Genomic DNA, 26766 nt, shown 5'->3' with positions numbered 1-26766 from the left:
TGCAGTTTGTCAGGCAAATGTACCATCTGACCAGGTTACATCCCCTCCCCTGTGCCTCAATATGCAGAGTGCAGAAGGGGCTAAAAGCTGGAGGTAGGCGCTTGAGTCTATTATGGAATATACCAAGGAAGTGATGGAAATACTCAGCAAGTCGTACAGCATCTGTGAAGAGAGGAACAGAGTTAACAGGGATAGTTTTAAGGTGGTTGGGCATTTGGGATTAGGTGCAGAAAAGCAGGATGAAATCTAGGAAAAATGTGAGCTTGACGGGAAGCTGGCTCCAACCTGTCAACTTCTGCCCTGAACTGCAGCATGATAGGCTGCCTGTGAGCAACCCTCATGGGAGAGGCGAGTTGTAAATCTTGGTATGTTAATCAGTCAACTCCAGCGATATTAACATAGGTTTTGAAGTTTTAACTTTGGCTCCATGGGTTTCCCAGACTTCCTGGAACTCCTGAGTGAAAGCAAGGTGAGAAGACAGAGGCAATTGAAGTGGTGGAAGCCATGACAGGGAAATTTTTAGCATTTGTTGCCCATCCCTAATTGCCCTTGAGAAGGTGGTGGTGAGCTGACTTCTTGAACCACAGCAGTCCATGTGCTGTAGGTACACCCACAGTGCTGTTAGGGAGTTCCAGGATTTTGACCCAGCGACAGTGAAGGAACAATAATATATTTCCAAGTCAGGGTAGTGTGTGACTTGGAGGAGAACTTGCAGGTGTTGGTGTTCCCTTGCGTCTTCTGCCCTTGTCCTTCTAGGTAGTAGAGGTTGTGGGTTTGGAAGGTGCTGTTAAAGGAGCCTTGGTGAGTTGCTGCCCTGCACCTTATAGATGGTATACACAGCTGTCACTGTGTGTCAGTGGTGGAGGGAGTGGATTTTGGAGATGGTGCATAGGGTGCCAGTCAAGTGGGCTGCTTTGTCCTGGATGTTAACAAGCTTCTTTGGTGTTGTTGGAGCTGCACTCATCCAGGCAAGTGGAGAGTATTCCATTACACTCCTGACTTCTGCCTTGTAGATGGTGGACAGGCTTTGAGTTAGGTTAGGAGGTGAGTTACTCACCTCTGACATGCTCTTGTAGCCACAATATGCCAGTAACTACTGAATACTCACATCTGCTTTCTTACCTGATTGTGTGAAAGGTTTTGTTCACAGTAGTTGTGCTGAGAGGTTACTTACACACTTTGGAGTTTAGTTTGCATACTTTGAGGTGCTGTCTACACTTTGGAGGTCTGATCTGCACTTTGGATGCTGATCTAGCACATCAGCTTGGATTGTTGCTTACGCTGTGTTATTTTGGACTTCAGACTTTAGCAGCAGCAGCAAGAACACCAGCAGCACCATGAGCAGTAGAGCAGCCTGCTGCTCACAGATCTGCAATTTCACAGGAGAGAGGAGATCAGCAGGGAGGCACAGCTCACAGGAGGCCATACCTGGCACACAGGCTTTATAGACAGAGGATAAGATCCTTCCTCATGTTTGAACACCAGTTTCTCAGAAGGTTCAGGGTAAGGGGTCAGCTGGTGCCAGACACTTACAGCCTGCTGGAACATGACCTGCTGCCAGCTGGACTTGGTGACCATGCTTTACCAGTGGTTATAAATACTTTCAACTTTTTTTTTTTGCCTCTGGGTCCTTCCAGGGCTCATCCGGAGACATTTTCTGGACCTTCTAGTCAGTGCCACACAATTGCATACAATTGATGGCTTGTTCAGCAGGGCAGCCCGATCTGGCACCTTTGCTGGTGATGATGCCAGTCAGGTTTGCAGCTCTGGCTGGTGTCCCACAGATGCAGGGCACCATCGAGTGCACACATGTGGCAGTGCCGGCAGCCGTGGAGCAACCAGGAATGTTCGTCAAGGAGCAGAGCACGGCGCCTCCTTGTATGAAGAGGAGGAGGTGAATGGGCCTACTCTGTATGTTCGTATAGGAAGAAGAGGAGGTGGTGGAAAGTGTTGCAGGCAATGCCCCACCAGTGGTGCACATTGCTGCCTAGGATGCCTTCATCATTACGAGGTTCACTTAGATTCCACCTGGACAGTCATCTAACAGCCACATGTAAAAGCTGCTTTTGATTCTCCCATGTGTCCCAACCCCCACAACACAAAGCAACCCTGCAAACAATCAGGCCTCCCTTTCACAGCCCCCTGTTTGACGTCATTCATGTCCTTCGCATTCATCATCACACAACTGAAGAGGCCACATGCCAGCCAACGAGCAAGGGTTGTGCAAATCAATGATATTTACCACATACACACTGAAACCTTTACATTCCAACAGCATGTAGCTTACCTACATGCAAACACTTGTGCAATCACAAATCTTCACTCTCCCTTTTCCCAATGGGGTTGCAGTGGGGAAAACGGGAGACTTGCATTTGTATATGGAGGAGTTGGGGATCATATCCTTACTGAATTAGGAATTCTGAGGGGTCATGTCCTTGGTATGACACCAACAGCTACGCACCATGAAACATTGAAACAAAACCCACCCCTACAAACACATGGCCAACGGATGTAGTTTTAAACATGACTTTTTGCTGTCATTCAACGAGCCCATTTTTGGGTTTCACTCTGTCCCAATTCTGCCCCCAAAAGTGAGTGGAGGTTCTAGGCTTAAGGGCTGATCACAGCAATAACCCTGATAGTTCAGAATATTTCCTGAAAAGTAATGGTGGGAACACAATTGTCATGCTTTTAAAAACTGGATAAAGCCATCTTCAAGTGCCACTTGAAAGTATGTGATCAGCTGTAATTTTTCAAGTACATCGTGTACTTACAGACAACAGGCCTTGTGCTTATTCATGTAAAATAATCCATGGATAGGAAAATCACATCAACTTTCATGTAATACAAGCCTGTGATTTAGGTACCATGGCTTGGCTTCAAATAGGAAAAATTAAAAACTATGGTAAGCCATACCCTGAACAGTATTGTCAGTACACCTCTTAAAAAAATGGTACAAATCAATGCAATTTTTAAAATTAATTTTTGGGAAAGGACTAGAATCTTACATTGATTTAAGTGTGCTACTTCAGGGTATTTCAATGTGTTTCATGATTAATTTACTGTCATTCTGATGCCTGTAGAATTGTTGAAGGCAATATTATTTGAAGGATATTTTTGGCATTGTTCTGCTAGCGTGTTAATATTTTTAAAAATAATTTCAATCTCCCATTTAAAGATGAACAAATGGGCTGCCTTTAAATCTTCTTGTGTTTGCAATAACTTTGAGTCTGAGTATAAGACCATAAGATGTAGGAGCAGAAGTATACCATTTGGCCCATTGAGTCTGCTCTGCCATTCAATGAGATCATAGCTGATCTAATAATCCTCAACGCCACTTTCCTGCCTTTTCCCCATAACCCTTGATTCCCTTACTGATTAAAAATCTGTCTATCTCAGCCATGAATATACCTAATGACCCAGCCTCTACAGCCCTCTGTGGTAAAGAATTCTACAGGTTCACTACTCTCTGAGAGAAGAAATTCTTCCTCATCTCTGTCTTAAATGGGCAAAACCTTACTCTGAGATTATGCCCTCTGGTCCTAGACTCCCCCTCAAGGGGAAACAAAACCTCTCAGCATCTACCCTGCCAAGCCCCCTAAGAATCTTATATGTTTCAATAAGGTCGCCTATCATTCTTCTAAACTCCAATTAGCACAGGCCCAGCCTACTCAACCTCTACTCATAAGAAAATCCCTCCATACTAGGGATCAACCTAATGAACCTTTTCTAGACTGCCTCCAATGCTAGCATATCTTTCCTTAGATAAGGGGACCAAAACTGTTCATAGTATTCTAGGTGCAGTCTTACTAGTGCCTTGTTTAGTTTTAGCAAGACTTCCCTATTTTTATACTACATTTCCTTTGAGATAAATGCCAAGATTCCATTTGCTTCCCTATTACCTGCTGAACTTGTATTTCAGCTTTTTAGGATTCATGCACAAGGACGCCCAAATCCCCCTGTGCCGCAGCTTTCTGCAGTCTTTCTCCATTTAAATAATGTTCAGCTCCTCTATCCTTCCTGCCAAAGTGCATAACCTCACATTTTCCCACATTATATTCCATCTGCCAAGTTTTTTCCCACTCACTTAACCAGTCTATATCCCTCTGTAGACTCTTTGTATCATCCTCACCACTTGCCTTCCCACCTATTTTTGTGTCATCTGTGAACTTGGCAATAGTACATTCACTTCCCTCATCTAAGTCATTAATATATATTGTAAATAATTATGGCTCCAGCACTGATCCCTGTGGCATTCCATTAGTTACAGGTTGCCATCCTGAAAGCGCCCCCCCATATGCCAACTCTCTGTCTTCTATTAGTTAGCCAATCCTCTATCCATGCTAATATACAACCCACAACACCATGGGCTCTTATTTTATTAAGTAGCCTTATGTGCGATACCTTATAGAACGCCTTTTGTAAATCCACATATATTACATCTACAGGCTCCCCTTCATCTATCCTGCTTGTTACCACCTCAAAGAATTCTAATAAATTTGCCAGGCATGATTTCCCCTTCAGGAAGCCATGCTGACTCTGCTTGATTAGATTATGCATTTCTAAATGGTCTGCTATTACATCCTTTATAATGGGCTCTAACATTTTCCCAATGACGGACATTAAGCTAATTTATAGCTTATAGTTACCTGTTTTTTGTCTTCCTCCATTTTTGAATAAGTGTGTTACATTGGCAGTTTTCCAATCCCCTGGGACTTTTCCAGAATCTAAGGATTCTTGTAAGATGGCAGGAAGATATAATAATTCTCATAATGTTCTTGGAATTTATTGTAAAATAGTGGTATCTGTCTATATATATGTGTGTGTGTGCGTGTGTGTGTGTGTGTGTGTGGCTTAACTGGATTAAAGGCAGCTGGTCTGAAAGCTTTTATGTGGCAGAAGATGAGCTAGGTTTGAAATGTTAAGTAAGTAAACATAAGTGTCAAGGGTACATTTGCATTTTTAAATAAACCAGACTAGATTGTTTTCAAAGGAGGGGTGAAATGTGTCACCTGCCCAGGTGAAGTTTAGAAACAGTGGCAGAATTTTGCCCTCGGTTGGCGGGCGGGCCCCACCGGCTCGGCGACGGGCAGGCAGGCGAACTCCGCCGCTGAAGCGAGCCCCACCGCCATTTTAAGTGGGCGGTCCAATTAAGGCCCGCCCGGCAGCCTGCCCAATGGGAAGTGCTATGCGCTTCCTGTGCGGAGGTGGTGGGGGGTGGGGTGGTGGCGGGGATTCCCCATCTGTCAAAGTGCGCTCTTTCGCACATGCGCACGAAAGAGTGCACTGCTCCCTGAGACTAAGTGCTGTCTCAGGGAGATCAGTGAAAGTGTTACAAAGTTAAAAAATAGAAAAAAAAAATTAACGTGTCCCCCTCATGTGACAATGTCACACGAAATGGGACATGTTAATAAATATCACATAAAATTTATTAAAGTTTTTAAAAACGGACATGAAACCGCATCCTGCTAGTGGATGAGGTTTCATGTATTATCAGAAGCCTGCTGGAGCTCCTAGCCTGCCCGCCAGCCTTAAGGTTGGACGGGCAGGGTCTTTAATTATCTTAATTGCCCTGTCAATGGCCTCAATTGGCGGGCGGACAGCTGATTTCGCTGTCTGCCCGCCTTCCTAAAGATTTAAATGGACAGGGATGATGTCGGGAATTCCTCCCGATGTCATCCCGTGTCATTTTCCCATCGGTGAGCGGGCCCGGCCCCCAAATCACCAACAGGAAAATTCAGGCCAGTGTGTTTATTTTTCCCAAAGGTTACTGGTAAAATTTAGTACTGTGAGAGATTTTTATTATCAGAAAGGTAAAGTCCAAAGACATAGTGAAACAATGGGAATTTGCATTCAAAGCATACAAACATGTATAAAGCCATGAAGGCTGTGTGTATGGGTAGGCATTTTAAGATCTAAAAGTGTGAAAAGTCTTCAGCAACTATGCTTCAAGCTGCTGTCTTCAAAGAACTGAAGTTAAGAAAACTCACTTTGAATTTGACTGGTTCAGGGTATTGTGTGTCATTTTGCCTGGGTCTTTTAAAATCTATGTGTCTTACCATTGCCTTAACAAAAATGTAATGGAGAGTCAGATTAATTAGTGGATTTAGAAGTTATTCTAGTAGTAATTTGTAGACATATGTATGTGCTTAAAATAATTTCTCTTATTAATAAATGTTTAGTCTAGTTTTGTAAAAATCTATAAGACTCAATGGTCTTATTACTACTAAATTCAAGGGACCCATCTCAAAGTTTATACAAATTACAAAACAAGTTTTGGCAGTTGTTTCAAGTTTCCCTTTGGGATTTGAACAACTCAGCATTTACCATCAGCTGTGACATAACAAAGATTACTACCAGTGCATCCACTACCTCAGTAGCTATTTCCTTTAATATCCTAGCATGCAACCCATCAGCTACAGGGGACTTATCAGCCTTTAGCCCCATTAGTTACCTCAGTACTTTTTCTCTAGTGATAGTTATCGTATTTATTTCCTCCCCACCTTTGCCCCTTGATTACTTAGCAGTTTTGGAATGCTATTAGTGTCTTCTACTGTGAAGACTGATGCAAAGTATTTATTCAACTCTTCTGCTATTTCCTGTTTCCCCATTATTATTTCCCGAGCTTCATTCTCTAAGAGGCCTATGTTCACTTTGGCCTCTCTCTTCCTTTTTATATATTTAAAGAAGCTCTTACTGTCCATTTTTATATTGCTTGCTAGTTTACCCTCAAAGTTTATTTTCTCCATTTTTATTATTTTTTTGGTCATCTTTTGTTGGTTTTTAAAACTTTAAATATCCGCTGGTTTACCTCTAACCTTGCCACATTGTTTGTTTTTTCTTTCAACTTGATACTATCCTTAACTTCCTTGGTTAACCATGGTTGGTTTCTCTCCTTCCTAGTATCCTTCATCTTCATTGGGATATAGCTTTGTTGTGAGTCATGAACTATTTTTTTAAACGTCTGCCATTGTTCATCACCTGTCTTTTCTGGTAAATTCCTTCCTCAGTCCACTCCAGCCAACTCTGCCCTCATTCCTTTGTAATTACCTTGTTTAAGCTTAACACAGTTGTTTCTGACCCATGTTTCTCACTCTCAAACTGAGTGCTAAATTCTACCATGTTGTGGTCACTGTTTCCAACAGGATATTTTATTCTGAGATCATTTATTAAACCTGCCTCATTACACATTACCAGATACAAAATAGCCTGATCCCTGGTTGGATTCACAACATATTGTTCTAGGAAACTATCCCGAATACATTCTATGAATTCTTGCTCATGGTTACCTCTGTCAATTTGATTTTCCCAATCTACATGAAGATTAGAGTCACCCATGATTAATGTACTGCCTTTTTTGCATGCCCTCATTATCTCCTGATTTATTCTCTGCCCTACAGTATAGCTACAATTAGGAGTGCTATAGACTACTCCCACCAGTGTCTTCTTCCCCTGTTATTTCTTACCTCCACCCATATGGATTCTACATTCTCCGATCCAAGGTTATTTCTTGCTATTGTACTTATTCCATCTCATACTAACAAAGCTACCCCACCACCCTTTCCTTCCTGCCTGTCCTTTAGAAAAGTCCCATATCCCTGAATATTTAGTTCCCAGCTTTATTGTTGAAAAAAGAGACATGTTGAAGTTTTCCGCCTTGCACTCACCAGGACACTTCATAAGAATACCCATATAAGGGGGAAACAACAATTTATACTGTATGAGAAGATACTGCTGATTGGTTGGCAGGCCCACTGGGAATCCTTGGAAAAGGCCCCTGACAAGACAAGTAAGGAAGAGGTGGTGAGAGGAGATCAATAAAGTCTTCAATTGCTAGCAAATTTGAGACAGTGCAATCCTTAGTTCAGTTCCCATTACCCCTCACCCAGTTAAAATGATGAACTGATCCCGATGACATCACCAGGATGCAACTTTGCCATTCAAATCCAACCACTACTCTCTGCGGCAGGCATCCGTCCCAAGCCTCATTTCAGGCTAGCTAAAGTGGTGATGTGTGAAACACGTTAGGAAAGTGATAAGGGAGACGGTGACATAGTGGTAATATCATTGGGTGAGTAATCCAGAGACCCAGGCAAATGCTTTGAGGGGCATGGGTTCAAATCCCACTGTAGCAGTTAATAAACCTGGAATTTAAAAAAAAAAGCTGGCCATTGTTGTAAAAACCCAGCTGGCCCTTTAGGGTAGGAAATCAGCTGGCCTGCATGTGACTCCAGGCCCACAGTAATATGGTTGACTCTTTACTGCCCTTGGAAATGGCCTAGCAAGCCACTCAATTCAAGGGGTAATTAGGGATGGGCAACAAATGCTGGCCTTGCTGGTATTGTCCACATTCCATGAAAGAAGAAAAGGAAAATCCTGCCATCTTAACACCAGCCCCCACAACCCCACCTCCAACACCTTTCCTGCAGTTTCGGAGGGGGAGAACTTGGGTTAAATTTCCTCTAATATATCATTACCTACCATCAAAAAACTTGATCCATTTCAAAATTGGAATGTGGTTCAGCTTAATTACAAGCACCTTTTGGAGCTTCTTGTTATAACTTTAGAGATATGATAGCTGCGAAATAGGTATTTAGAACACGCAAGGCTCAGCAAGTGGAAAAAAAAGGTTAAAAGGAGTCTCTGAATATTGGTTTAAGAGCCTTCAGTTTCTACAGTAACCATGGTAGCGCAGCCTGATTACCTTATAGTTTGAAAAATAAAGCCAGACTGAGAGATTGGGGAGAAGGAATTGCGCATCAGGTTGTTAGTGGCTCTGCTTTGTGCAATGAATAGGGAGCGATCTGCTTTGAACAAGTAAGCTGCACAATGGTACAGGGTGTTTGCAGACCTGACCACGAACCACTTTACATCAAGGAATAGATTAGAACTGGCCCTCATTAATTCTAGTGTTCTCATTTTGTATTGCATTCTTTTATTTTTGTAAGTGAAATTTAATTGGTTGTTTTCCACGAGATGCATTGTTAACATAAGGATATTACATAGCAATTCATTGCTAAAACCTGGCTTGACATAGAACAGTAACTTACACAGGGAAACTTTAAGGCGCATTTACATATCATTTATAGCTTCACTTTGAATCTGTTCCCCCCCACCCCCTCGTGCAGTGGCAGTAAAGATGATAAGGAGCAGGGTAAACATGCAAGAAGAAGAACAGCAACTTACATACTTACATTTATATAGCGCCAATTATATCATAAACTGTCCAAAGTGTTTCACAGGAGCATTTTAAGGGGGTGGGGAGGTTGGGTTTGAGGGCCATTTTAAAGCGCAGGAGGATGTCTTCTTCTGGGTCCTTCCCTTGCCGCTGACGGGTCACTTTGTTGAGTGCAGGGTGCCTGAGAAGAATAGGCACCCACCAGGCTGCAAGCATGCCCACCAGGATTTACCAGGTGGTTTGCCCACATGTCATGCATTGAATACCAGCAGTGGCAGGATGATGCCCTTAAGTGGGCAATTAAGGTCCTCAATTGGTCTTCGGCAGGAAGGCTGTCCTCGACCTTTCCTGCCCCAGATTTAACTGGAGGGAGTCAGGGAGGTGACAGGGTCTCCACTTTGCACTTTCCCCGCCTCCTAGCCCACTCCCAGGGTCAGCATTAAATTCCTCCCCATGTGTGTGTGCCTGTGTGCGTGTGTGTGTGATAGCAATGCCAAAGGAATTGCCAGGAGCTAAGGTAGGATTTAGAGGTGCATGATGAAGGAGCTCTCTAAAATTAAACTAGGGAACATTTGCTCAGAGTTCCTCAATGCCCAAATGCCAGTTTTCAGTTTATTTCCTGATGCTGCTTTAAATTTAATGTTGCATAAATTATTTTGTCTTCTACCTCTGTGACATGAAATTATGCACTTTTAACTTGTACTAAATACACTAAGTGTCCCTTTTTTACAATTGGATTTGCGCTCTCCCATACATTTAAACTCAGATCTCCATGAGGATGTGTTATGAGAATGGACTCCTTGAGTCCTCACCTTGAGCAAAGAATCTTGCAGGCCACAAATATAAACTGGATAACCACCACAATTTTCATATTGCATGGCGGATCTCATTAAGGGTGAGGGTTTGGAAAGCCTATCCTATACTATGTTTTGTGTTTGTATATATCTGGATCACCCACACAGCCACCACATAGAAACACATTGGCATGAATTTAATGTCATTAACATTGACAGCTTGTTCTTCAACTTTTCAAATAATTGTCAGCCTTCAATAGCGCTGTTTTTTTTGACATTTCACTGGGAAATTGATAGCAGCACGAAGTCTTGTATATTCTGAATGTTACATTCTTCTAATTATAAGTTCTCCATTAACATTCTTTATATTTTATAAACTGTTGTTTCTTTGCTCTTTAATAGGTAGCCCTCAGGAACAGGGAGATTGAACTGTGTGTACTCACAGCAATATTCTTCTCATACGCCTACTAAATATCATGTGTTACTATTTTAACTGAAATCAGCCCAAGGGTATAATGTAGCCTGTCATAGCCGGCAAGAACAGAGAAAACATAAAATCTGTATAAGTACACAAGCTCTGCCCAGGAACCAATGTATTTTTTGTGGTAAGGATGTGGGAACAGATCTGTATAAATTATTGTCACAGCCCTGCATAAATTAGTGAATAATGATGCAAAGTTATCTTTAAGGGAATTGGAACTCAAAGAGAAAGGGTTTGATTTTCATCCTCACACCCGGGCATAGAATTAGCATTGTAGATTGGCTGACCAAATTTCATTTCCATTAATATCAAGTGGCAAGTTGAAAATGTAATATTTCAATGCCCATTGATTTACCTTTGTTAAATGATTGATTTAGTTGTAACGATTAGTCCATAGTGCATATTTTACCATTTTTTCAGACAAAGTTACCCTCCTCCCCATGTGTTGCATAACCATGGGATTACTTTTTGGACTTGATATGAAATTTCAGTAAGTTTGACTGAAGGTAGAGGATTTGGGCCTGAAACAGTTGGACCTTGGACCTGCAAGCAGAGTGCTCAAGTCTCTAAAAGAGCTTTCCAAGTTCCAGCTAAAATAGATAAGATGCCAGGACCAGTTGAGATGCATCCAAGGGTACTGAGGGAAGTGAGAGTGGAAATTGCAGAGGCAATAGTGATAATTTTTCGGTCTTCCCCAGACACAGGAGAGGTGCCAGAGGACTGGAGAGTTGTGGATGTTACAAAAACAGAAAATGCTGGAAAAAACTCAGCAGATCTAACAGCCTCTGTGGAGGAAAAAAAAACAGAATTAATGTTTCGAGTCCTTATGACTCTTCTTCAGTGCTAAAGAGAAGTAAAATGTAATGAAATTTATACCGTTTAAGGGGGATGGAGCAGGTGAAGCTGGATAGAAGGCCAGTATTAGGTGGAGGCAAAGGGGAGATTGACAGGGATATCATGGACAAAACGACAAATTTTTTCACCCAGAGAGTGGTTGGAGTCTGGAACAAACTTCCTGACAGGGTGGTGGAGACAGCTTTGATCAAGGTATTAAAAAGGGAGTTGGGTTGCTATTTGAAAATAAAGAATGTGTAAGGTTATGGGAATAAGGCAGGGGAGTGGGACTAGGTAGAATGTTCTTTCAGAGATCCAGTGCAGACTTGATGGGCTGTAAGGATTCTGATTCTATGAAGCTTTTGGATTCGATTAGCTCTGGTGCTGGGAGTTCATTGGCAGAGCAGGGGCAACTACAGCCGCTAGAGCCTGCTATTTAAAAGGACCTACCGCAGGCAGGACTGGAAGAAACACTAGAACATCAGTTCCATTTTCTAAGACATTTCTGAAGAACCACTTCCCCTCTTTTGAAAAGGCAGGAAACCTTTATGAGGCAGGTAATGCCCAGGTACCTTGGCAGGATGTGACAGAATCAATGTGGCGTCCACTGCTCAAAGGACCTGCGTTCAATATTAATACTTTCAGAACTCCTGTCAAGCTAATTGGCAGCTGTTTGGCAGGGGAAGGAACTCTTATCTTGAGTATTATGTTGTGCATAATTTCATAAGCTGATAATCATGATCCTCCTCCTGATCAAAGAATACTTCAATTTTCACCTTCTGTTTTCATTTCGTAATACTCAACAATTAACTCCTATTCCTTTGCTCTTTCTTCCATTATAACACAATGAGCTTTTTGAACCTTTCGTAATGGAACAAAGACCAAAGATGGCCTTTTCAAGCGTTTTCCAATGTTCTGAGCCTTTCTATAGTAAAGATGATAATAATTAGGCTGCCAGGCAAACACTACCTCACACTGTGGGGATTTCTAAAGATTGGACAGTTATCACGTCTACTTGGGCACCTGCATTTATTAACAGTTGTTCCCGGAATTCTGTTAAGCCGCACTGAATTGGAAGCAATTGAATAGATTCTCATCTCTATTGCCTGTACTGGTACTGCCTGGACAGTGTACAGAAAGTAAGATCCGTCAGATTTTTATAAAGGAGCATGTGATCCTCACTAACAGATTTCCCAGCCTGTACTCTGCTGAAGGATATTTATCGAGAGCTTTACAGTTTATAAAGTTTATACTTTATAAGGTCAAAGGCCAAAGGTGTATGTTAGTGACTTTGAGAAGGACCTGAGCCAAAGATTGAAATCACACTGTGTGATTTCTGTAATAAATAGGTTAAGGCACTTGCATGGAATCGTCCTGATTCCTATCATAATGAAAGTGTTAACCCACTTAGAATTAATGTCAATGACTGCACATTAATTTCACTTATGTCATTTTTTAGTTGAATATTGTACTTCTGATCTGGTTCCATTGAATTCCTTGATTGATGTTTAGCGCAGGGAATCATAATTGTAAAAGATATTTAATAAAGGACCCCAGCATATTTAAAAACAAACAGGCAACATTAATTGTTGAATCACAAAGACATTTCTCTTGTCCAAATTTATGTTTAGCAGAGAGAATCCTAATTGTAGGAGACATTTAATAAAGAACTCTAACATATTTAAAAACAAACAGGCAACATTAATTGTTTAACCACATAGAAACATGTGCTACTCCATTCAAGAGAAATCCAAATAGTACCCCTATTTACCATTAGGGGGTGATATTTCTTCTCCTTACTTCAATGCATTCTGGGTACAATAACATCGCTGTCGACTGGCTTGTGTTCAGATGCTATGTTATATAATCTTCCACAAAACTGGGCTTGTATTTAAACCTTTTTTTCCCTTGTCTTAGTGGATTGGATAGAAATTTACTTTTTGCAGCTTTGGCTGTAAATATTCAATTTTAACTTTTTTTTGTTTTGTCAAAGCAAGATTCTGTATCAAATAGTAAATGAATATAATTCTTTCCTCTTCCTTCTGCATGTTATATACAATATGAGCCCACCTTCTGTGGCATTGCTCACAATGAGCCAATGGTTATGCTATGGCAAAAATAGGCATGTGTCGGTAGCCTGCTTCCCTGTCCCATTTTGTTTTATTACTCTAAATGCAGGCATCTATTGTAACAACCACAGAATCAGATCTTTGTCATGAATGGGTTCATGTTACGCAATCCAATGTGAATACTCAGTCATATCATAGCATAGAATTCCACTGTGATTATATGATTCTTTATTATTGAGGCCAGAAAGAGTATGCAGCAAGCTGGGATCACTGCAAAGCAAACCAAGAGGAGTGTGCAGCAGGTCAGCATTACTGTGAAGCAGATGAGGAGAAGTGTGCAGGAGGTCAGTATCACTGTGAAGTAAACCAGGAGGAGTGTGCAGCAGGTTAGGATCACTGCGAAGCAAACCAGGAAGTGTGTGCAGCAGGCCAAGGTTACTGTGAAGCAGACCAGGAGGAGTGTGCAGTAGGTGGGGATCACTGAAGCAGACCAGGAGGAGTGTGCAGCAGGTCAGGATCACTCTGAAACAGATTGCGAGGGCAGTGTAGCAGGTTGGGATCACTGTGAAGCAGGCCGGGAGGAGTGTGAAGCAGATCAGCATTACTGTGAAGCAGATCAGGAGGAGTGTGCAGGAGGTCAGTATCACTGTGAAGTAAACCGGGGGGAGTGGACAGCAGGTCAGGATCACTGTGAAGCACTTCGGGGGGAGTGTGCAGGAAGTCAGTATCACTGTGAAGCAAACCAGGAGGAGTGTGCAGCAGGTTAGGATCACTGCGAAGCAAACCAGGAGGTGTGTGCAGCAGGCCAAGATTACTGTGAAGCAGACCAGGAGGAGTGTGCAGTAGGTGGGGATCACTGAAGCAGACCAGGAGGAGTGTGCAGCAGGTCAGGATCACTCTGAAACAGATTGCGAGGGCAGTGTAGCAGGTTGGGATTACTGTGAAGCAGACCGGGAGGAGTGTGAAGTAGATCAGGATCATTGTGAAGCAGACTTGGAGAAGTGTACAGCAAGTCAGGATCACTGTGAAGCAGACTGGGAGAAGTGTACAGCAGGTCAGGATCACTGTGAAGCAGACTGGGAGAAGTGTACAGCAGGTCAGGGTCACTGTGAAGTAGACCAGGAGGAGTGTGCAGCAGGTCGGGATCACTGTGAAGCTTACAGGGATTGTAACATACTGCAAGATCTAGGCATTTGTTATATTGCCCTCTCTGTGTGCTCTCTGTTGGAAAGATGTAAATAAAGGTTGTTTAATAATGTCTGCCTGCAGCTGAGAATGTGGTCGTCTTACTCAGTGCAATACACAACAGAAAGATGACAAAGAGGCTGGGATGGAATTTTCTTTTACATTTCATTTGAGAAATTAAGGACTGAAGAACATTGTGACACAATTTTGGAACTCTTAGAGTTGATATTGAGGATGTTTGAGCAATTTGAAAGATTGCAGCATGTGCACATTGTATTCAGGTACAGTGAGTCACCCTGTAAGTAATTGCAAAAATGGTACTGAAGGCATGTCTGCAATGGGGAAATTGAACCCTAACAAAGAGGACTGGTGTAATTATGAAGAAAGGTTACACATTTGGGTGAAAACGAATAAAATAGGAGATGAAGATAAAGCAAATGCTTTCCTCACCAGGTTGGGGCCAGATGCTTCTGAGGTGGTGTCCAACCAATATTGCCAGTTAAACCCCAGTAACATGGACTATTCTGAAGTTAATGAAATTCTGGACTTATATTATTGCACGACTAAGAATGAAATTGCATGGAGAGTTATGTTCCTTGAAAGGAAGCAATTGCCAAGTGAGGCTATTGCAGATTACATTCTCGAATTAAAGAAACTGTCTCATCATTGTGGGTAACACTTGAACTTAGAAAATGACCTTAGAGAGACGTTCATAGGAGGCCTAAAGAACAATAAAATCCAGACCAACCTTTTGAGCAAAGGCAGTAAGCTGATGTGGAAAGAGACTTGCAATGAGGACATGCCATGGAAATGGAAGAAAGAGATAATTGCAAATTGCAAAGGAATTATTTTCCTGAATTGGCAAAGTTGGTCCACGATATTTCACTGAGATCCAGATCACGGCAGCCAGGTTCACAGATTCTGAAGCAGAAATTTAGCAGCTATCATTTCCATGGTAGCCACAAACTGTTTAAATACCCTCATTTTCAGTCAAAGTGCTGTGCCTGTGTGAAAGCCTGTGGGTCATTTCCGGATAGCATGCAGGAGTAGAGGAAACAGTAATGCTGCAGGTCGTGGTAAAGCTCCGGGTCACAGCCATGTACCAGGTTGAGGTCATGGTAGATCTAAATCTTATTCAGGAACCTGGAACTTCTCAAATGCAAGTAAGATAGATGTGGAAACAGAAAGTGATGCTAAAGAGCAGGAAGATCAAGAGTTATACTCAGTCAGAGGGGAAGGAAAAAAGCAATGGAAGATGAGAGTAATAGGAAGATAAAATTCCAGAGCCCACAGTAAAAATGAAAGTCAGAGACTCACAACTTATTTTCATCATTGATACAGCTGCATTGTGTCTGTTATCTCAGAGTGTACAAGAAATCCCGAAGTCACATTCCCTTAAGCAAAACTCGTGTGAAACTGGCTGGTTATTCCAATAATAGTATTCCCAGTGTTAGGTGGATTTGATATACATCCTATTACTTGCCATTGGTAGTAGTAGAAGAGAAGAAAGTCTCCCTGATGGGAAGAAATTGGCTTAAGTAAATATGATTAAACTGGGCCTCGTTATTTACAGTAGGGACCAGTAAGAACACGTCTGTCATTAAGTAAGTGCTAAGAGAGCACAAAGTGGTGTTTGAATAAGGAGGACCAAATGATAAAATTAGCCATAAGTACGATTTTGAAATATCATAAGTTAGCAGATCATGCAAATTTAGACATTCTTTTGAGTTTTTCTGTGAAGACTGATTCATTTCTAGCCACTGAGTTACCTGTGAATTACTTTACATATACCAATGACATGCTAGTGTCTGCCTGAGAAATCAGTGAAGAAACTCACAAGAATGTAGTGCTCAGTAAAGTGCATAATTACGTCATGAATGGCTGGCCTAAGGTGTGTGATGATGAGAAGTAGCAGGAGCATTTCATATGTAGGAATGAACTCAGTGTCGATCAAGGCAGTCTCCTGTGGGATTTAAGCATAATTATTCTGCTAATGTTTATAGAGAGATGGTTAAAGGAACTTCATTAAGCACACACAGGGATAGACTTATGAAAGCAGTAGCAAGAAGCTATATTTGGTATCCAAAGGTAGATGGAGATATTGAAGAATTGCTGAGAAGTTGTAAAGTGTGTCTCAGAATGAGAAATGATCCAACCAAGGTTCCTTGCATTCCATGGTCAAACATACAAAAACTGTGGGAATGAGTAAATATTGATTTCTATGAAGCGGAAGGGACAGTGTACCTTGTTTTGGTCAATAGCTATAGCAAGTGGATAAATGTTGAGTCAATGCTCAATACCACAAGTTCTTAAGCTATTGAGGATTTGAGAAGTTGGTTTGCAATTTATGGGTTGCCAGAGATGTTGTTGGTGTTGAATGATGGTCTGAGCAAGAATAGAGTAAAACAATCTAATTTTTTATTATTCTTTCACAAGATGTGAGCGTCGCTGGCTGGGCCAGCATTTATTGCCAACGTTATTGCCCTTGATGGGTGGTGGTGGCTGACTTCTTGGACAGGTGATGTCCATCTGGTGTAGGTACACCCACAGTGCTGTTAGGGAGGGAGTTCCAGGATTTTGACCCAGCGACAATGAAGGAATGGCGATATATTTCCAAGTCAGGATGGTGTGTGACTAGAAGGGGAGTGTGCAGGTGGTGGTGTTCCCATGCATTTGCTGCCCTCATCCTTCTAGACACAGATTTGGAAGGTGTTGTCAAAGGTGCGTTGGTGAGTTGCTGCAGTGCATCTTGCAGATGGGACATACTGCTGCCAATGTGTGTCAGTGGTTGTGGGAGTGATGGTTTAAGATAGTGGATGGGGTGCCAATCAAGTGGGCTGTTTTATCCTGGATGGTGTCGAGCTTCTTGAGTCTTGTTGGAGCTGCATTCATCCAGGCAAGTGTAGAGTATTCCATCACACTCCTGACTTGTGCCTTGTAGAAGGTGGATAGGCTTTGGGGAGTCAGGAGGTGAGTTACTTACTGCAGAATTCCTGGCCTTGGATCTGCTGTTGTAGTTGCAGTATATATATAATTGGGTCAGTTCCACTTCTGGTCAATGGTAACCCCTAGGATGTTGATGGTGGGGGATTCAGCAATGTTAATGCCATTGAATGTCAAGGGGAGATGGTTGGATTGTCACTTGCTAGAGATGATCATTGTCTGGCACTTGTCTGCAAGTATGAGTATGACTATGTCAGGCTGTTTTTTGTCTAAATACTGCTGTATCACAAATGGTGCTGCTGAAAGAAGTGTACAAATTGTGAAGAGGTATTTGCAGAAGTTTTTTGCTAGCTGACAAGCTAGGCAGCAATTTCCATGTTTCTCTTCCACACGGGCTAGACAATTTTCTGTTCTCTTACAGAATACAGACTACAACAGGTTTGCTCACCTTATGAGTTAGTGTTTAAACACACTCATAGGACAACTTTGTGTGAGAAATGCTCTAACACAGTAGTGTGGATAGTAAATAGGTCAGAGGAAAGTTTGATACTTGTTTGATGGGCAATCAGCTTTTCTGAGGAACAGATGACAGGTGCTAAACTGTTATAAAAACAAATCTCCCATGGCATGGGTTGTAGAATTATGGAATGATACAACACAGGAGGCCATTTGGTCCATCATGCCTGTGCTGCCTCTCTGATAGAGCACTCCAACTAATCTCATTCTCATGCTCTTTCCCAATAGCCCTGCATTTGTTTTCCCCTTCAAGTTTTCCCCTTCAAGTATTTATCAAATTCCCTTTTTAATGTTACTATCGAATCTGCTTCCTCCATCTTTTCAGGCAGTGCATTCCGGAGCACAAAACTTGCGGTGTAAAAAATGTTTTCTTATGTAACCTCTGGTTCTTTTGGCAATCACCTTAAATTTCTGTCCTCTGAATCAATTGCTTTTCAAATTTAGTAGAATAAGTAAATAGCCTTTTCCTCGTCTGTTGTAGGAAGATAAATAATTATGTTCCCCCACAGTTACATAAGTAAATGACTCATATTTTTTACACCATTCTTCTTTTGGTTGAAATCCTGCCCACGTCTACATGCTCAGATCATTCTGTAAGTTGCCATGACATCATTTGAAGCAGAGCAGGGAGTTCTCCCAGATTCTTGGACAACATTCTTCCCCAAAGGTACATCATCAATAAAAAACAATCTGGTCAATCATTTTCTGCTTTTGGGATCTTACATAAATTGATGGTCTTGTTTACCTGTAGAACAACAGTGACTGGAGTCCAAGAGTAATCTGTTGGTTGCAAATGTGGGGCACCCCAAGGATACAAGGTGCTAGAGCAATGCAAATTCTCTTTCTGAAGGTTCAATCAGGTAACAAGAAAAGGCCATGAATTAATTCTGCAACATATAACTCACCTTCTGATTCCCCAAAGCCTGCCAAAGGCACAAGTCAGGTGTGTGATGGAATACTTGCCTGGATGAGTGCAGCTCCAACAACATTCAAGAAGCTCAACATGATCTAGGACAAACCAGCCTGCTTGACTAGGAGCCCAGCCACCCCCTTCAGTATTCGCTCCCTCCACCACCGTTGCAGAGTGGCAGCAGTGTTTTTTTTTCATTCGTTGGATGTGGGCATTGCTGGCTAGGCCAGCATGTATTGCCCATCCCTAATTGCCCTTGTTCAGGGCATTTAAGAGGCAACAACATTGCTGTGGGTCTGGAGTCACATGTAGGCCAGACCAGGTAAGGACAACAGATTTCCTTCCCTAAAGGACATTAATGAACCAGATAAGTTTTTACAACAATCAACAATGGCTTCATAGTCATCATCAGACTTTTAATTCCAGATTTTATTGAATTCAAATTCCACCATCTACCATGGTAGAATCCTCTGCAGGATTCGAACCCAGGCCCTCAGAGCAGTGAAGGATGGGTCTGCAGATTACTAGTCCAGCAACAATAGCACCACACCATTGCATCCTCTTAGCAGTGTGTACCATGTACAAGATGCACTGCAGAAACTTACTAAGGCTCCTTTGACAGCACCTTCCAAACCTGTGACCTCTACCACCTATAAGAGCAAGGATAGGTGATGCATGGAAAAACCACCACCTGAAAGTTCCCTTTCAAGTCATTCACCATCCTGAATTGGAACTACATCACCGTTCCTTCACTGTCACTGGGTCAAAAACCTGGACTTCCCCCAGTAGCACTGTGGGTGTACCTATACCACATAGACTGCAGTGGTTCAAGGAGGTGGCTGACCACCATCTTCTCAAGGGCAGTTATGGAGGGCTGACCTTGCCATTGATACTCGCATCCCAATCATGAATAAAAAAAAAATTTTGATTTTTATACAAAAATAAATTCACATTTAATCTTCTCTTACATGATGGGCTTCCAGATATTTAATGCTGTCAATTATTTTTCATTGTTGGACGGGTGAGGGGCAGAACGTGCAAATAGTATGTCCTGGCATGCTAAGTGAATGCCAGCCTTATTATCAATCATAAAGAAATTGTGAATTTAAAAGCAGCCCATCATACCCCGCTTCTCCCCATGCAATGGCGTTACAGTTTTCTGGGTGTCGTAGTGTTCAGGTTGCTTGCCCAGAACCATGCTGTTCACATTGGGACCTGTAGGACAGATTGATAACTCTGAACAGCCCCTTGAATTCACAGCCTTGCACTTCAGAGAAAGAACCTGTTGCAGCCGGGATGGGGGGAGTGCGCAGTTGATCTAGCCCCACTATTCCATGCATCGTACCATTAGTTTAAAAGATTAATTTACTCACCAATGTGGCCAATTCTTTACCTTCACTACTTGGTACCCAGCACAAAGGAGACTTTAACCAGGCTTCTTTCATAAACAACAAACTTGTTAGTTTATTATAAAACACGTTTTGTCAAATAGAAAGGCAAAGCTTATCAACACAGCATGCAATATGAAATTATATTAATTACTCTTTCAAGATACCCTAAGTCTCACATAGACAAACACACACACACCTGCACACAAACAAAAACAAACTAGAAAGGGAGGAATTTGGCCAAAGGTTAAAAGTCAATGGTTCAAAGGCAAAGGATAGATGGTGGAGTTCTTGAAATGGTGCTCAGGTTATACGTTTGGTCTCTCAGCACTGATCCGCAAAACAATCAATGACTCTGGCACTGCTTCTCAGGCTGACTCATGGAATACTCAAGGGTACACTATTCCATCATGCACAGCATCTCAGGAGCAGCTTCTGGCTGTGTACTGGCTTCAGACGGCAAAAAGCTGCTGTCTTCCATCTCAAGCAGCTGGTCCTCCTTTCCCCAAAGCAAAACCAAAAACCACTTTTAAAACACCGTTTTCCAGGCATGTTTTTTTTTTCTGAGCTATGAAAACCATGTGAACCCTTTGTACACAGCACACTAGGGTCAAGGGGTTTGCAGCCATTTTTTTCAACTGTTTAAGTACCCTTTCTTGTAAATGGGTGCTTTTCCAGGAATGGCAATCAGAGTCCTGCATTTACCCTTTAAGGGACAGTGTCTTTTAAAACACAAATTCTTCTAGAATGTTCTAATTCCTTGAAGATGAACCTTTTGTCTGTGATTAAAGTGTTCATGACAACCATGAACTTTATTCAGGACACTTAAAACATATAAAAGTCAATGTGCAGACAGTTTAATTCATTCCTTTTGAATTTTGGAATTCTTTTGTCCTTTTATGTTTGGAAAAAGTACTTACAGTATTGAAAATTCACCTTAGTGAGGGAGAAGAAAGAATCATCCTTTCAGCTCCCTGCCATTCATAGTTGTTTGTTGAGTAACAATTTTTGATTGGTATATTTCTAAATTGTGCATTGGTAGCTTCCCAAGTTCCTCAGTTGTAATTTGTTGCTGTTTTATGAATAAGACATCTAAGGTAATCAGGTACAAGAGGTATTGTATACTTTGTATATCAAGTGTGTTATCTGAAGTATAATGAATGTGATATGACACCTTAAGTGTGACAACTAAGCGTGATGGACACAAGCCATTAGAGAAGTAAGATTTGATATATAGATGTTGATGTTGGACTGGAACTTGCTAGAAATATATGAGCATATGAATGCTGTACATTGTTGTTAATGTACGAATAAGTCAACAAGTTTGGAGTATTAACAGATACTCTGAGTTCTGAATCTCAAAAACTTACTGGTCAATCGAGGCTAGTTCACTGTTTGCTTTGCATTAATGGCATCTTACCATTAGCCTCTCCGTTTCTTTTAAAAACTTGAAAGATTTGCACATTAATTGCCCATTAAATTCACCGTAGAAAGTTAAGTCTAGTAATTAATAATGTAAGTTTAAACAACATGATAATTGTTAATGATTGCCAATCAACCTCCCTGACCCAGAACATGAACAATTAAACTGTAGAGTCTCATTCCATCAGGTAGTGAACTATAGGAGATTTTAAAAATGTCAATTTTTTTTTAACTTTTCCTTGTTGCCTTTATTCTCTTAATCAAATCTTTACTCTCTTAATCAAACCTTTTTTTCTGTCTATTTCTCTTTCTGTACCTGATTTGACATTGAATTCACCCACACTAATTCACCATGTTTCTCGGCCCTTCATCTGTTCATTTCTCAACATTTATATATCATTGACTAAGGAGATAGAATGTTGGTACCACTGTTCATCAGGTCCCAGATGCCCTGCTACCCTCACCATACCGTGATCAGTTTGCAAGTTACTGCCCAAAAATATTTTAAGCTGAAATGTGCAAGGAAAAGGTTCAAATAATGGTGTGCATTATTAGATGTCCTGTTCTAGCAAGTTTTCTGGACTAATTGGCCTCCTTCTGTACTGTATCATTTCGTGGTTCGATTATTCTATGAATTTCTGACCTATGTTATTTTGTGCACACTATCCTCATATTAATAGGTATACAGGAATCTATTAAACGAATGATAACATCAATGGCAGAGACTCCAGGTTTTGTATCCAATTATTTTGTTTTGGCTGGTCAGTAGTTGGCCTCCCAAGATTCCCAGGCCTCAGTTGCTATGACATCGATACAGAAATCATTAAGAACAGTTCACATAGACATATAAAAAACTATTAATGTATCATATCCAACCTCCCTTTGGCCACAGAAACTGTATAATATGCACCTGGCCTAGCTTCCCACTACGAAGTGTATAATATGCACCTGGCCTAGGTTCCCACTACGAAGTGCAAGTCTTTAATTGATGGAGTGGGCTGTTAAAACACAGGAATATGGAGAATTCCAGTTTTTTGTTTATTTTCACTTGGTTCACATAGTGCACTATCTGCCTGTGTTTAGAAAACATTTGTAGTGGGAACACTGGGACAATGGAGCCAGATGATTAGAATGGGATGGAGTTTATCTGCCAACAGATTAGAAGGGAGTTGATGCTTGACATAATGGTACAATGAGTTTAAAGGCTGACAGCTGTCTAGTGACTCTTCTGTTCCAGTAGCACTCTTACTGCATTAGCATCAGTAAATTAATGGACTGTGGCTAAAAACCCAGTGATAAATTGATACAACATATCTACTTAATGTCGGAACACATATTTAACTAATAAAAATTCTCATCGGGTATATGCAATGCCTGAGCCACTGTAATTTCAGTATTTCTACATATCAGCACACATTACTGTGAGGTTTCCTACATAACAGCTGTAGCTGCACTGCAAAACATTGTTAATTGTAGGGGTCCCCTTGGAATATTTTGATGTGGTACCAATGCTATATGAATATAAGTATTAATTGTTTATAGTGTAGTGCAGAGTCCTTAGAAGTACACAGCAACACTGCAAATGGATTCCTTGGGGAGAATTTCCTCCCTGTCAGGTGGGCCGGTCAGGAGCAGGTGCGGAGCTGATTGCCACCCATGATTGGCTGCGCGCCGCCATTTTACGTGGGCGGGCCAATTAAGAGCCGCCCAGTGTGACACGTACCCAGAAGCACTCAGCACTACCAGTGCGGGCGGGGGAGGAGGGAGAGTCGGGGCCTGCGCTCTTTCAACATGTGCGCGAAAGGGCGCAGAAATCTCCCTGAGGCATGGAGCTGCCTCAGGGAGATTAATTTCATTATAAAAAATTGAAAAAAAGAATTAAAAAAATTATTCAGGCATGTCCCCTCATGTGACATGAGCTGGGGCATGTTTATGAATTTTGATAAAAATTTTATATTCATTATTAAATCCTTCATGAAACCTCATCCCGCCCGTGGATGAGGTTCCATAAAAAATGCGAAGGTCGCCTGGGCTCTTTGCCTGCCCGCCAACCTTAAGGTTGGACAGGCAGCCCTGACAAGTACTTTAATTAGTTAATTAATGGCCTTAACATGCCTTTGACAGTTCAGCGGGCGCGCAACCGACTCTGGTGCGCGCCCGCCAAACTGAAGATCGGAATGATGCACAGTGACGTCGGGACGCACGCCCGACATCACCGCACGTCATATTACATGTTAGCATGTGGGGCCCGCCCCGACATGCTGAACAGAAGATTCTGCCCCTTACTCCAGTGTTTCATTGAAATGCTGTCTGAACATCATCCAGAAAGTTTGCATTTAAACTTTACATGAAATGTCATAATCAGATGACAAAAAGGATCCTTAATCAAAATAAATTGGATGGATAAAATAGATTGTAACAGCTAACGTGTGGTTGATGGTGGAGAACTTCACCCAGGTTGAGGTTAAGACAGATCTTTGAGTCGTGGAAAACTTATGATAAAAACAGTAAATGCTGGAAATACTCAGCAGATCAGGCAGCATCTGTGGACAGAAAAACAGGGTTAGTGGGTGGAATTGTCCCAGATTTGCAAAAAGTGCATTAGCAGATGGGAAAAAAAAGTTGTTTTACTCACTGGCTGCAATGGCGGGTTTTCACGCCATATCATCCCATTCCTACCTCATTAATTATGCAGCCTCAGGAAACATGGCGTCTCGCTGGTGGGTAGCATCTGATTTGCCTGCTATGCCACCACCTCGCTGCGCCCTCACACAGGGCGCCACATTTAAACTGCAGTCTCAGAGTACTTAAGGTAGTGGCCCTAGAAATAACGGATGCATTGGTGGTCATCTTCGCAGATTCTATAGACTCTGGGACAATTCCTACAGATTGGAGGGTAGCTAATGTAACTCCACTATTTAAAAAGGGAGGCAGAGAGAAAACGGAATTCTGGACCAGTCAGCCTGGTCGATAGTTGGGAAAATTCTAGAATCGATTATAAAAGATTTAATAGCTGAGCACTTGGAAAACAGTGGCAGAATCGGACAGAGTCAGCATGGATTTATGAAAGATTTACGATTTGCTTGACAAATCTACTGGAATTTTTTGAGGATGTAACTAGTAGAGCTGATGAGAGGGAGCCAGTGGATGTGGTTTATTTGGACTTTCAGAAGGCTTTCGACAAAGTCCCACATAAGAGATTAGCATGTAAAATTAAAGTGCGTGGGATTGGAGGTAGTGTATTGAGATAGATAGAAAACTGGTTGGCAGACAGAAAACAAAGAGTAGGAATAAACAAGTCTTTTTCCGAATGGCAGGCAGTGACTAGTGGGGTACCGCAGGGATTGGTGCTGGGACCCCAGCCACTCACAATATATATTAATGGTTTAGATGAGGGAACTAAATGTAATATCTCCAAATTTGCAGATGACACAAAGCTGGGTGGGAGGTTGAGCTGTGAGGAGGATGCAGAGATGCTTCAATGTGATTTGGACAAGCTGAGTGAGTGGGCAAATGCATGGCAGATGCAGTATATTATGGATAAATGTGAGGTTATCCACTTTGGTAGCAAAAACAGGAAGGCAGATTATTATCTGAATGACTATAAATTGAGAGAGGGGAATGTGCAATCAGACCTGGGTTTCCTCATACGCGAGTAGCTGAAGGTGAGCATGCGAGTGCAGCAGGTGGTAAAGAAGGCAAATGGTATGTTGGCCTTCATAGTGAGTACAGGAGCAGGGACGTCTTGCTGCAATTATACAGGGCCTTGGTGAGACCACACCTGGAATACTGTGTGACGTTTTGGTCTCCTTACCTGAGGAAGGATGTTCTTGCTATAGAGGGAGTGCAGCGAAGGTTTACCAGACTGATTCCTGGAATGGTGGGACGGACATATGAGGAGAGTTTGAGTCGGTTAGGATTATATCCACTGGAGTTCAGAAGAATGAGGGGGGATCTCATAGCAATCTATAAAATTCTAACAGGACTAGACAGGGTAGATGCAGGAAGGATGTTCCCGATGGTGGGGGCATCCAGAACCAGGGGTCACAGTCTGAGGATATGGGGTAGACCATTTAGGACTGAGCTGAGGAGAAATTTCTTCATCTAGATAGTGGTGAGCCTGTAGAATTCACTACCACAGTAGGTAGTTGAGGGCTAAACATTGTATGTTTTTAAGAAGGAGTTATATATAGCTCTTGGGGCAAAAGGGATCAAAGGATATGGGGATAAAGCGGGAGCAGGCTATTGAGTTGGATGATTAGCCATGACCATGATGAATGGCGGAGCAGGCTTGAAGGGCTGAATGCCCTACTCGTGCTCCTATTTTCTATGTTTCTATGTTTCTATGTACATATTTCTCAATGCTTGCAGCCCAAGGATGCTCTGAAGAAGACATGGCCCCAAAAGCCAAGAAGAGTGCAGTCCCCTGATATAATGATGCATCCCTGGGATGCCTCCTAGATGCCATGGAGGCCCGCCGTGATGTCTACTGCTCCCGCTCTGGCTTCAAGAGGCCCATCAGTTTCGCCACTTCGCCTTGGGAGGCAGTGGCAGAGGTGGTCAGTGCCAATGTTGCACAAAAGTGGTCGGCCATCCAGTGCAGAAAACAGGTGAATGATCTCATTGTGACACCAGGGTAAGGCAACTATCTTATCATTCTAAACTCACACACTCACAAGGCCATCACACATTCACTGGCATCTTACTCACTGCCAGCTCAAGGGACATCGCCACTCACTCTCTCACACACACCCTCACATCTCCATCTGGCATCATCTCCTATGGAGACTGCCTGCTCAGCCCTCACCATCTTGAGGTCACTTGCATACATCAACATGTGTCACCACACATACCCCTGGGATACTCCCCTTCCCCAGTATAACCCTCACCCTAAAACAAAAACAGAATTACCTGGAAAAACTCAGCAGGTCTGGCAGCATCAGCAGAGAAGAAAAGAGTTGACGTTTCGAGTCCTCATGACCCTTCGGCAGAACTGGAGTAACCCTCACCCTATATCCTCTTCCCTTGCCTGAGGCCACTTCTCCC

This window comes from Cetorhinus maximus, chromosome 7, assembly GCF_964194155.1.
Source record: "Cetorhinus maximus chromosome 7, sCetMax3.hap1.1, whole genome shotgun sequence".
Taxonomy (NCBI): domain Eukaryota; kingdom Metazoa; phylum Chordata; class Chondrichthyes; order Lamniformes; family Cetorhinidae; genus Cetorhinus; species Cetorhinus maximus.
This window is presented reverse-complemented; position numbering follows the sequence as displayed.